This window comes from Bubalus bubalis, chromosome 11 (assembly GCF_019923935.1).
Source record: "Bubalus bubalis isolate 160015118507 breed Murrah chromosome 11, NDDB_SH_1, whole genome shotgun sequence".
Classification (NCBI taxonomy): Eukaryota; Metazoa; Chordata; class Mammalia; order Artiodactyla; family Bovidae; genus Bubalus; species Bubalus bubalis.
Genome location: NC_059167.1, coordinates 19836390 through 19850036, shown reverse-complemented (window position 1 = coordinate 19850036; position 13647 = coordinate 19836390). Strand labels below are relative to the sequence as shown.

Genomic DNA, 13647 nt, shown 5'->3' with positions numbered 1-13647 from the left:
CGGGGCCCAGGTGCCGGCGCCCAGGTGCGCGCGGCGCGGGCTGCAGCTCCGCCCGACACCCGACAGCGGGCGCCGCTGCAGCAGCTCCCGAGCGGCGGAGCTGAGCGCCTTCGCGACTTAGGGCAGCTCCTGCGCTCGGCCCTGCTCGGCAGTGAGAGCTCCGCCCGGGCGCCGGGTTCCCGGAGCTGCCGGAGCGGGCGGGAGGGCGCCGAGGGGGCGGACCGAGCTCCTCGGACCTCGCCGGCCTGGAGCGGGAGAGGCGGGCGATCCGGGAGCGCCCGGGAGCGCGGAGAGCGGGGCCAGCCCCCTGCGCGCTGGAGACACCCGAGCGCCCCGTGCCTTGGCACGATGCGACCCGCCGCGTCTCTGCGCCGGCCTCGGGCTTCGCCTTCTGCTCGCTGAGCCCCGGCGCTCGCCACCGCGGAAACTCGGAAAGACCGGCGAGACGTGGGAGAGCCGCGCGGAGACGCACCCAGACGGACCCAGACGTCCCCTCTGCCCCCAAGAGGCTGCCGACCCCTCGATTCCTGGGCTCCTCTAGCTTTACCATGAACCTGGCGCACGCTTGGCGTTAGGAGAAATTTCTGAAGCCGGAGGGGGAGTCAAGGAAATTCTTTGGTTGCTAAGGTAATTGTAGTTGTGACAAAAAAGGGGCAAGACACAAACGGGGGAAAAAGATGTTTTCCAACGCGATGCCCTCCACCCCTCCGGCTCCTGTGTGTTTTCATTTCGTCTCCCGGGTGTGGATGCTTGTCCATTTCAGATACGTGACAGGTGCTGGGTGTGTGTGTGTGTGTGTGCGTACGTGTGTGTGTGCAGTTTGGGACTGTAGAGGCACGAGCTTACATAAGTGGTTAGGCAAGCTGCGTGTGGAGTTGTGTGGGGTGGGTGCAGGTCTGCACAGAAATCCTGTTCCTGGGTTTCTGGGTGTGAGGCACTCACCGGCCGGGGCGAGCCTGCAGAGGGTACGTTCTTTTAGGGACTTCCAGCCTTCTGATTCCGCGATCTCAGGTGGGGCAGCTTTACCTCAAAAGCAGTCGTTCATTAACTTTTTCTCTGGATAAGCGCGCCCATTTGTGGGTTGGAAGAAAAGAAAGTGGGCGGCGAGGTGTGGAGGAGGGATGGGTGGTGAGGTTGGCTGGTTTGGGGACTGCGGCAGGAGGGGCCGCGTGGATAATTTGCTCCGTAAGGATGGCAACTCTGGTTGCGTGACGGGACCGTGTTTACAGTCACTGCCAGGCTGCGTAAGAAGTGGCCCAGCGAGACGAAAGGACAGTGACCCAGAACATTTAATTTTGTTCAGAATGGAAGCTGCTGAATTTTATTATTATTATTTAATTTGATGGAATAGGAACGTTGTTTCTTTGTCTCTTGTTTCGAGGAGTGGCATTTCTGCGCTACAAATTGAAGATATTTTGGGTCTTGTTCTTGGCCTGAAATTGTCCCCTCAGCATTTATCAATGCTCAGCAGCTGGATCTGCAGGTAGTTTCTGATCAATACCTTTTAGCAGTCCCAGAGTAAAACTGCAAAAATAAGCACTCCTAGGTAAAACCTAACATTGGACCTTTTTCTTAGCAGAGGGTGATGAGAGATGGAAGAATAAGAACTGGGCTTATAAGTGTCGGGATGGAGGGATGGAGTTAGAGACTGAGCTACAAGTTTGTGTGCGTTGTCAAAAAAAAAAAAAAAAAAAAAAGCTAGCCTGAAAGGAAACTGTCAGATTTGACTTAATAGGTAAGGCTTTTCTAGATCACTTTTCACAGGCAGATAAGTAATTATATGGAGTTGGCACTGGGGAGGTTGGTGGGAAACTTTCTCTGAGCGGTACAGTTATTATAGTCTTGCTTCTTCTTTATTAATTTGTTGTTTTTGCAATGGGTGGGAAAAGCAAGCAGAGAACTGGGGGAAATTGGAGATTCTTCAGAGGGTCCTTGTAAGCAAAGGCTCACATGCTGAACAGCGAAAACCAAGATGGTAAATCTGTTCTGAGTTCTCCAATACTAAGCAGAAATGTTGTGCAGATATGGTGATCTTATGTACTGTAAATGTTGGCATATTACTACATATATGTATATATAGCCTAAATAATTTGTCCTTTCCTGAAAGTGTAAGTTCCAGAAATGTCAGCTGTGGTGAGGTATTTGGATGAACTAGGTAGCCACTGGTGTTTCCTTTTCCATAATAATTACATTTGTTCTTAACTTCACTTTCCTGTCTCCTTTAAGAAACTTTAATTAACATGCACTGAATTTATATTGCCGAGAGTTTCAGTGAAACAGTGCTAGGTCTTCTTCCAGCAACAAATTTGTCTTATCGAGTGAAACTTTACAACAATGCTTTTGTGGCAGAAATGTCTCTTTAAATGAGACAGCCCTTATTTTGTTAATTTATGATTTATGGAATGAGATAGCCAATATAGTTTTTTTTTTTTTTTTTAACTGAGCAAACATTTCTTGAGAAAGAAAAAAAGAAATTTAAAGGATATTTTGGGCAATGAAATGTGCCAGTAATTTTGAATGTCTTAGTGTCCACAAGGACAGAATTTGACGTGACCGTAGGTTCATTCTCCTTCTTATTTCTCTGGTATTCTCCCATGCATTTTATCCCCAGAACTCCGAAGACTTTGCCAGGAATTGCCACACCTTCTGTGTTGTGCCAGGGGTTAAACATCAGGGATATATGAGTAAGGAGCTATGTGTCACATCAACATTTTTCAAAGGAGATGCTCTCAGAGATCTCAGTACTGGGATTAGTTTTTCCTTTGGCTGTACAGTCAGCTTGTCTTAATTCATAGTGCTTTGAACCTAGGGAAGCATTTAACCTTTTCATTTTCAGTGCCAGCTGGAAGGAATATATTTACAGAATTTCATCTTCATTGTAACATATGGCATGATATAAATAATTACTACACACACACTATCCTGCTGTATGGAAAGAAATAGAATTATAAAATAAACCTTCATGTTGAGTGATATAGATGTAACATTTTAAAAAAAAAACAGTTTTACTTTTTTCTTGATTACAAAAGAAATAACCATTGGGAAAAATTCAGAAAAATACACACCCATAAAAGATCATTTGTAATTCTCCCACAAAAGGTGAACCACTGTTGACATTTCTGCATACTGTTATGTTCCTGTAGGCTATATTCTGATCATATTCTGATCACATTATTCCTTGAATTTTTACCGTTCTTCCTATTCTCCCACCCCCAGTTTTAAATGGTAAATGAAGCTTGGATGTGTGTTAGAGGTTTGGGAAATTACTGCTAGTTTGATACATGGCTTTGATAGATCAGGTTTTAATTTTTGTTATTGTCTTTATTTTAAAAAGGAGGAAATTGGCTTCCCTGGTGGCTCAGACGGTAAAATTGTCTGCCTACAATGCAGGAGACCAGGGTTCGATCCCTGGGCGGGGAAGATCTCTGGAGAAGGAAATGGCAACCCACTCCAGTATTCTTGCCTGGAAAATCCCAGGGGCGGAGGAGCCTGATAGGCTACAGTCCATGGGGTCACAAAGAGTCGGACACGACTGAGCGAGTTCACTTCACTTATTTTAAAAAAGAGTAGTTTCTCTTTTTTCTGTCATCTTTGAAAACCAAGGTTTGCATTTGGATTGGCAATGCTCCCTATGAGATTTAGGGTTTAAAGTATCAGAAAAGAAATAGAGCATTGGCCATGCAGCATGGGGGTAAGGTTGGTGGTGGGAAACCTGAGTTCTGGTTTCAACTCCTCCACCAACTAGTGACTTTGGCCTCTGGGCCTGTTTCCTTAGAGGACAAATGACACTTTCAGATTTAGCTCAATAAGCTAACAGCATATTTGTCAGTTTGACGTTTGATGAGGGTGATCTTTGTTTGAAGCAGGCTTTTTCAAATGCAGATGGCTAGGATCACCCCCTGAGTTTTGGACTTGGCTGGTCTGGGGTGAGGCCTGAGAATTTACATCTCTAACAGGATGATCTGCAGATGATGCTGATTCTGCTGGACCACCCTGAGAACCAGATAGTAAGCTCCTTGGGGGCGAAACACTGTTGCAGTTGTCTTTGCATCCATCTGCCCCATGCCTAGGAATGTACCTGCCGGTAGGTGCCTAGTAAACATTGTTGAATTCTCTTATCAGTTTTCTCCTTGGGGAAACAACTTTCTGAAGCAGTCTAGATAAAAGAGCTCATCACCCATCATTTGGAACCATTAAATCTGTAATAAGAATAATAATAAGTCATGAAACCCCGATCTTCCAAGTGCAGGGAGAGCCAAAACTGCTCACTAGTAGGCAATTAAAATGCACATTAAACCTAATGAGTTACATTAAGTAACAACTCAGAGTACCTGCTTGAGAAACCACAAAGCTCCTCCAGTGCTTCATGGCTGCCTCCCTGAGACCTGTAAAAGGCAATTCATTTTCTACCACATACAGATTCCAATAAGGGGAAGGAAGTTCACTATTAATTATCCCAAGTACCAAGGCAGTGGCTAAAGCAAGCAGTGGTCCAGACTCCACCCCTCACCCCCCAAAAGGCAGACCTCCACTCCTTCGCTCATTTTGACCAGTCTCCGACCACGTAGATCTCCCTCTTATGACCAAGGAAACAAGAGAGAAGGGTGGTGAGAATGCGTTTATTAGCTAGGAGGTTCCAGCTGGCTGAACCATCCCAGTCAGAACTTGTTGATCTTCCTTGTGTGGCTACTTTGTGGGTAAAATAAATGTATCCTTTTCTTCCACTTCCATGTTAGAAACATAGGGTGCAGAGGACACCCATTTTTAAGGATGGAAATGGAAAAATATGTCAATAGTGAAATACAGACAGAGCAGGTGTTCCTGTGAGTGAGGCTTTTCAAGTGAGTTGTGGTGGAGACAGCTGTTCAAGCTTTTGAAATACTTTGGTAAAACCATCAAAGGAAAAAAATTACTTTTGGCACATAGAACTCCCTTGTCCACTGCTATCTGCCCTACCCTGGAGGCTATTTTCTTGCACGGGGGTGGGGGGCAGGGAGACGCACACTTCCAGGAGAGCATCCTGAGATGAGAGTGTCCTGTGTGAACCTGGACCGGCAGTGGCAGCTCTTGGAGGTCCCCAGGTGCCTGTGTTGCTCTCGATATAGGCCAGCCCTGAGCTCACACAGAGCTACGATCCATAGCTCTTCAAGTAGCACAACAGGCTTTTCACACCCCGTTCATTGTGTCCTCGTCTGTAAAATAAAAATAAAGAATATACCCCTTGAATATGTGTGGTTGTGATGAGAAAAATAGGATCCTGGGCAGAGGAGGCCCAGTAGCTGGAGAAGATGGGCCCTGTTACGTCATAGTTGTTGTTTTCTGATAATTTTGATAATGAGTTATTCACAACCCTGGTTGTTCCCTAGGCGAGATCTGAAACCAGCCCCCAGACACGGAGGACACGGAGATGGAGGAATAGAGGGAAACGCAGCAGATTGGTAGGCGGCAAATGTAATAAGCAAGGGAACTTACATAAGAGGCTTGTCTTAGACATTGCAAGAGGGGTAGCTCCTTGCACCCACCCGCCAGTACCTTCAAAATTATGTTTTTTTCAAGCCTGTGTTTCTGTTCTGAGGCTCTAACTGGGATCAGTCACATCTTCAGTCCAGACGGTCTCAGCAATTTACTGTCTTAAGGTTATGGTCCTTGCAAATGGCTCCCTAGGGGAGGGTGGGCAGAGTGTGCATTCCAGGCACAAGGAGGGGTGAGAAGCCTCCAAGTGCCCATTCAGCTTGCAGGTCAACTAGAAGCCACGGCCTCTACATGACCTCCTCCCGTGGGAGTCTGGTGGGAAATTGGTATTTCAGGGCAATGGTTTCCGACTCTTCTGTTCCTGTGGACCTGCTCTATCAGCCGAGCGTTGGAGGAACTTCTGAGTTCTTTGGAGCAGCAGTCCCCAACTTTTTTTGGCACCAGGGACCAGTTTCGTGGAAGACAATTTTTCCATAGACTGGAGGTAGGGAGATGGTTTGGGGATGATTCAAGCTTGTCACATTTATTGTGCACTTTTTCTATTATTATTAAATCAGTTCCACTGCAGATCATCAGGCATTAGATCCTGGAGGTTCCCTACCCCTGCCTCGGAGAATGCTGCTCTGTGATTCTGACCCTGGAGGATGTGGCCCAAACATTCAGGGGAAATGCTCGAGTGGAGGATGGCCTTCCCTGTGGCAGCCAAAGATTTCCTTGAGCCTAAAGGTCACTGGTCACCAGCAGGAAGAGAAATGAAACACAGGGGCTGCAGCTGCATTGATATCTCTTGTGCCAGACTATGACCCACACCGGACGAGGCCCTGTGCTGTTTTCCTCTATTTCCTTGGTATCTCTCACAGCGCCTGTGCATGGTAGGGGTTTGGTAAATATTTGCTGAATTGTTGACCTGCAGAGTGACAGCTCTGTAGCGGGGCGGGACGGTGAACATGGAAGGCAGGATGGACTAATAGTAATGCAGTGTAGCCTGGACCCGGTGTGGGGGCATAGACCTTTTCAAGGGTGGGTGCATGGACTGGTTTGGGTGCAGGTGCATGGGCAGTTACACAGAAGATGCAAGGTACAAGTGGTTATGATCCTTATTCTTATGCTTGCTTGATTCTGCCTGGCTAGATTCACCTGAGAGCCACAATATACTGAGGTCCTCCAACCTAGTTTGCAATTGTACATCCATGTTCGTCTCTCCCACTGGTTCTATCTTGCCCCACTGCAAGGCAAGACACAGGATATGCTTGAGAGAAATTGGATTCCTGAGCCCAAAGTTGCCCAGCCTACAAAGCTGTGGAATTGTCATATGGCAGGGGACTGACCTTATAACTGTCAGTACATTAAAGAAGGGGACTACAGAGGATGAGATGGTTGGATGGCATCACCGACTCAGTGGAGATGAGTTTGAGTAAACTCTGGGACTTGGTGATGGACAGGGAGGCCTGGCGTGCTGTGGTCCATGGGGTTGCGAAGAGTCAGACACGACTGAGAGACAGAACTGAACTGAACCTGTAAAGCTATTGGAGAGCAAAGTTTTTAATAAGAATTAGGTGGTATCACTCCCATTTTACAGATGAAGAAACTGAAGTTGAAGAAGTGGTTCAGCCACTTGCCCTTGGTCAGATAGTTATTGAGTTATTAAAAACCAAGATTTAAATCCAGATCTTTTCTGACCCCAAATCCCGAGTCTTGTGGATATATCACTAGGTCAGGGATAAACAGAGACCCTTCCCTTGAGATCAGTTCAGTTCTTTTGGAGAGAAATAGAAATGAATAGAAAATAAACAATAAAAGATGTTAATTGATGATTTAGGAGCATAACGCATAGAATTTTATGTCAGATTATGTAGCAAGTAGACAATGAAGCCAGTAAGTACCATTTAGTTCAGAGAGAACACTGTATAATCAGACCTGGAAGAGAGGCTTCGGGAGAGAGGCAAAAATGTCATAGGTGAACAGAGGGGATAACAGCAAGCTTTTCAGGTAAGAGGTATTAATAATAATAATTAAACCAATTGTTAAGCCAATTATTGTTTGCTTTCAGAGTAAGAGCTAATATTATAAAATCTTCATTATCATGTCCTCCCAGACCATCGTAGCTAAAATAAAACTCCTGCTTCCCTGCAGTGCTCTTTATTGCCTTATCTTCAGCTTTATCACCATGACATTGCACTATATGTTTTTCATTTGTATATTGTCTGTCTCCATCCACTAAAATGTCCACTCCCTGAGAGCAAGAACTCTGTTTTATTCCCTCTTGTTGCTTCACCATTTGTCAGATTCTGGTTTATAGTAATTGCTTGAGAGCTGATTGTAGAATGAATGAAGGGAGGAAAAAGCCTTAGAAAATGGGTTGCAAACTCAAACACAGAGCCAGTTGGGTAAAGCAGATGAATGAAACAAGTGGGGTTTCTTTCACGTTAGCTTAAGTTGTTGCATTTTTTTCCCCATCCAAATCATGCTTTGTGTGTAAAACATGTAGAAAGTTTTTACTCCCAGAAAGAAATGTACTTATCCTCAGTTTTCTTGAAACCAGGGGCCCTCTGCCACATTTTTGAAAGAGAGATGGGAGCCAGAAAACAATTTCGCTTTTTTTAAAAGCCCAACAGCCATCCATGTGTGATGATGAATGGCATCTGGTGCTAGACCTCAGGGTCGAGAAGCATTAGGGTAGGTGAGGACTGCGTTAAAGCAAAGGGTGTGTGCTGCTCAGAAAGCTGTTGTCATCCATTTGTTTCATCCAGTTTTAGTCATTGGCAACTAATTCCAATTAGAAAAATATTATAGGGATCTACATTGCTCAGTCGGAGAAGGCAATGGCACCCCACTCCAGTACTCTTGCCTGGAAAATCCCATGGACAGAGGACCCTGGTAGGCTGCAGTCCATGGGGTCGCTAGGAGTCGGACACGACTGAGTGACTTCACTTTCACTTTTCACTTTCATGCACTGGAGAAGGAAATGGCAACCCACTCCAGTGTTCTTGCCTGGAGAATCCCAGGGACGGAGAGCCTGGTGGGCTGCCGTCTATGGGGTCGCACAGAGTCGGACACGACTGAAGCGACTTAGCAGCAGCAGCATAGCACACTGCCCAATCCAAATAGAACACTTGTTTGAGCTGGTGGTTGTTTTTTTTCCTTCTGCTTATGACCTCTGTAGAAGAAAGACAACAACTTAAATATCCTATATATCTTTCTCTGAAGCCACTATGTAAGTGTTAACAGTATTTAGATTCCAAACCGAACAGGAAGCTGCCATTATATTATTTTGCTGACCATACATCCTAAAACAAAGACTGATTCAGCAGCTGGTCAAAATAGAAAGGATGCATTCACAAAGCATACATTTATTGATTATATTTGAGTTTTTTTTTTTTTTTTTTTTTTAAGGGAAGGCACTTTAACTTTCAGAATGGCAGGTAGTTTAGGGGCTTGACTGCTGGTGACATTAGACAAAACCACTTAATGCTACTGATCTGTGTTCTCCCCAGGTGCAGAACAGGGCTGAAAAATTATGATAGCTTTGAGGGCATTCTTGAAAGGGAGAGTATTCCTGAAAATCTGAGGTTTAGTCAATTCTTAGTTGGGGCTGGGGGAGGATACAGGTCCCTATCCTAAGTCACTGTTGGTCTAAGGTCTCCGGTGTTCTTCTCTGCTCCTTGTCTTGCTTGTTCATCGTGTCAGTGGTCCCACTACTGAAGGCCCTTTTGTAGATGATGATTAATCAGATGTGGCTCTGGTGTTTGGGAAGTTTTAAATTCTGTTGAGGGGGAAAAAGATGGATTAACAGGATGTGGTAAGACAGGCACGCTTACATGGAATGGGGGAGGGAGACTTCACTGAAGAGGCTGAGTGGATGAGCTGGGTGTTGGAGGACCAACGGGTTGGGGGCCTGCAGAGATGGGGCAGGGGACGCAGGTGGCCAAAGTGTGCTTCAGGCAGGTCAGTGTAAGTAAAAGATTAGAGGTGACATAGTGTGCAAAGGATTTTTAATACCTCTCTATTGAGTCAGGTACTTTCAGTCTGGGTAGATGAGCTTAGAACTTGAGGGGAAACAGGGAAAGGTAATTTAGGTTGTAAGGAAAATTGTTGACTATTTATGTTTACTGCAGGTAAAATGAGAAAGCAAGGTAGACTGAGTGACATTTTCCTCACCTAATGTTGGTAATGGAGGATATGTCACAATGAATTTCTAGTTACTTCTCACTGTTATCAAGGAGTTTGGTCCCCTGCAATGAAATGAGAGAAAATGGGTTTGCTTTATTACAGTCAATGTGCTGCTTCCATGCAAATGGGCATTTCTACCCACTGTGTCAGGCTCACTTTCCAAATGTTCAATGCCTTTTTGACTTTCGGACTGAGAGAGTGACCACTGGCTCCTGGATCGTCCTGTGGCTCAAGGGGAGAGTGGATACATCTTGGGATAAACTTAATTTAACTTGCTTGGCATGACCAGTTAGGAAGTTCTCAGATGTCTCACCCTAACACATAGGGTGTTTAGCTTTATGCCAAAGCATATGCTGTCGATTCTAGGTTTTCCTTTCTTTGGCTTCCTTTAGCTTTCAAAAGCTTCTCTGCAAAAACCACTTACCCAGCCTGCCATCTGCCATACTCCCCCACTTAAAAAAATCCATTTCTAATCCCCAGTTTCTTATATTTTCTAATTATCCTTAACAGGAATGACCAGTTGACTATCCATCAGAAGTGTATGTGGAAGTAGGTTTTTTTAAGTTGAACTTTGCTTATTGAAAATTCTTGGTTGAGGAAAGTTTCCTGTGGTTGAAATTATTCATATTGTTGGTTATACGTGGATAAATAGTGACTGACAAGACAAGAAGTGAAAATTGGGGCCAGTCTATTGAAGGAATTGAATGCCACATATATATAATAATAATATATAATAAAGGTAACAGTGATAAATGATGATTCAGAGTTCTCTTGGATGTAGACAAAAAACAACTGCACTGAAACAAAATTCAAACCAAATGAAGCAAAAAGGAATTACTCGGACTAGTAAATCTTGGAATTCAGGCATGGCTAGATCCAGGGACTTAAATGATACCATTAGCACCTCTTACTGACACCTCATCATCTTGATATCCTCCTTCTGTGCCACAAAAAGAAGATTGTCATTAACCTCCTTCCCTTCATAGGGTTTCAGACTAATCCCTTATGGGGAAGGGGGCTTCTTTCTTCCAGTGTTCTTATCTCACCCCTCAGAGAAGGATCCTGATTGGTCCTGATTAGACTCACATGTCTGTCTTGGTCCAATGAGTGTGTCCTGTGGTATGGCATACTTTGCTGAGGACAGTTCACAGGCCCATCTTTCTCTGACAGAAGAAGTAAACTTAATACACACACACACACACAAATATATATATACTGGGCAAAAAATACAGTATCTACCTCAAACTTCTAAACTGGCTGAAAGACTTTGGATATATTTGCTGGGGAGTAGTGGGCTTCCCTGAAAGCTCAGTTGGTAAAGAATCCACCTGCAGTGCAGGAGACCCCAGTTTGATTCCTGGATGAGGAAGATCCACTGGGGAAGGGATAGGCTACCCACTCCAGTGTTCTTGGGCTTCTCTTGTGGCTCAGCTGGTAAAGAATCTGCCTGCAGTGTGGGGAGACCTGGGTTCGATCCCTGGGCTGGGAAGATCCCCTGGAGAAGTTGGGCTATACCCAACTCCAGTATTCTGGCCTGGAGAATTCCATGGACTGTATAGTCCATGGGGGTCGCAAAAAATAGGACACGACTGAGCGACTTCCACTTTCAGAAAATTATTAAGAACAAGTGCAGAGTATTTCAACCACTCTTTGGAAGTTCTGAGATATTTTGTAAGAGTTGGAAGACTTTTGTTATCCAAAATAAAGTCTTTGGGTAATGTGAAGCATTCCTTAGGTAGTGTGTTTCTAATCTTGCTTCACTTCTGTATCACTTCTCTAGTTCTGTGATTATTGCTCCTGGTCTACACACAGAGTAATTGAGTATGTGTATAGTGGTGACAGATACAACCTCTAGCTCCTCTAGCATCCCTGCAACCATATCTCTGCAATTTCATCACTTTTTGCATTGCTTTAGATGATGCGAGTGCTACCTTGAGAATCAGAGATGCTATATCCTTTTCCAAGAATATTTGCGTTCGTCCTCGAAAAGTACACAACTCATTTCTCAGTGAATTTTCAAAGAGTAAATACATCTATATTGTCACTCCCAGGTTAAGAGAGAGAATATTACCATTGCCCCCAAAACTACCTCTTGCACCCTCCCAGTGGTACTACATATCCTCTTTCCCCAGTGGTGACCACTAACCTGATTTCTAACACCATATCTTTCTCATATTTGAAATATGTGAAATATATATGGATTTATATGTATATACTATTTTTGTTTCTTCTTAGGCACAATACTGTTTGAGAGATTCATCCATGATGTGGTATGTAGCAATAGTTTATTTTTACTGATGTATCACAACCCACTCAGTTACATTTCACAGTTTATTCATCTGTTGATGTGTATTTGGGACATTTCCAGTTTAGGGTTACTGTGAATAATGCTTCTGTAATTTTTTGCATGTGTTTTTTGGCACACGTATGAATGGGTTTCTGTTTGTTACACTCCTAAGACTGGATTTCTGGGACATATATTCAAATTTAGGAGGGCCTTACAAAGAGATTTTCTAAGTGGTTGTACTAGTTTATGCCTCCATCATCAGTTTAGGAGTGTTTCGGTTTCTCCAAATGCTTGTCAACACTTGGAATTGTCAGACTTTTAAATTGTAGCCATTATGGTGGGTGGGTAGTTGTGTCTCATTGTGGTCTCAGTTTGCCTTGGTGACTAATGATGTGCCTTGTTAGTATTTTTTTTTGTCACTTTTATTTAATTTTTTGTAGTCCCTCTTCAAGTTTATTGCCTATTTTTCAGTTGGATTATCTGTTTTTATCGATTTGGGTTTTTAAAACAAATTCTGGCTTGTTTTAAATGGTATCTTTTAAAAACACCCTTTTCTGACTCTTTGTTGTGGGTATATAGAAATACAGTTGAGTTTATATTGACCTATATCCAGTGACTTTGTTAAATTCACTTGTAAATTCTAATAAGTCTGATCGGTAGATTATTATGACTTTTCCATATATGTAATTAAATTACATGCAAAAAGTTTTTACTCTTTGTTTTGCAGTCATTGTTGGCTTCCCGGGTGGCTCAGTGGTAAAGAATCTGCCTGCAGTGCAGGAGACGCAGGTTCAGTCCCTGGGTGGGGAAGATCCCCTGGCAACCCACTCCAGTATTCTTGCTGGGGAATTCCCAGGGACAGAGGAGCCTGGTGGACCACAGTTCATTGGGTTGCAAAAGAGTTGGATATGACTGAGTGACTCAACAAACAGAATTGCTGTCTTTGTTCCTTTTATGTCTTTTTCTTGTCTGTTGCATTGGCTGAGACCGCTAATATAATGGTGAATAGGAGTGGTCATAGTGGGCATCCTTGTCTCATTCCTAATCTTGGTGGGAAAATTTTTGAAGAGTCACTATATGTGTTTTTAATATATCCCTTATCAAATTAAGCAAATTTCCTCACATTTACATTTTGCTCAGAGTATTTTCATGAATGGATGTTGGACTTGACAAGGTACATTACAGCAATGTTGCAGACATGTCCACTCCCTTCTAAACTTCCCTCTTCTCCATATGACCTCATTGCATTGGGAGCTCTCTTTTCAAAATTTTATCCAGCTTTTCTAGTTGTTCTGGGGGGTGTGTGTATGTTCTGCTATAAGACAGACCTCTAGTGTAGGATATGGTACATTGTAATTGTACTATTTTTGTCTTCCATCTACATAATATGAATAAAATCGTACCCTTAGGAATCTATCTTCTTATTTCGTTGACCTATATTTCTCCTGCCTGATGAGCCTTATGAATAGATCTTTCTTTTGTCAAGTCTTGCTGTCTCCAGAAGGGGAAACGTCTGTACACTCCACGTGTATGCACTGCAGAGTCATGAGAGAGATGGATCCCTTATTTTTCAAAAAAAAAATTATTTATTTACTTTTGTCTGTGCTAGGTCTTTGTTGCTATGCTTGGGCTTTCTCTAGTTGTGGTACACAAGCTTCTCATTGCGGTGGCTTCTCTTGTTGTGGACCACGGGCTCTATGGGGCTAGAGCTTCTATAA

General features: G+C 43.8%; 1 protein-coding gene across 15 annotated transcripts in view; it reads left to right on the top strand.

The window, feature by feature from the left end:
- RGS6 (regulator of G protein signaling 6) overlaps positions 1-13647 on the top strand; it is a 639493-nt gene that overhangs the window by 485 nt on the left and 625361 nt on the right. For 11 of the 15 annotated variants that reach the window (XM_044924782.2, XM_044924778.2, XM_044924780.2 and 8 more), the window contains exon 1: positions 494-627. The exons of 2 other annotated variants lie outside the window; for them this stretch is intronic. The gene's annotated coding sequence lies outside the window, so the exon portion shown is untranslated. Of the gene's footprint in view, positions 1-493; positions 628-776; positions 1012-1135; positions 1484-13647 lie in introns of those variants that run through there. 2 more of the 15 variants (XM_025295260.3, XM_044924775.2) reach the window with 2 other exon arrangements.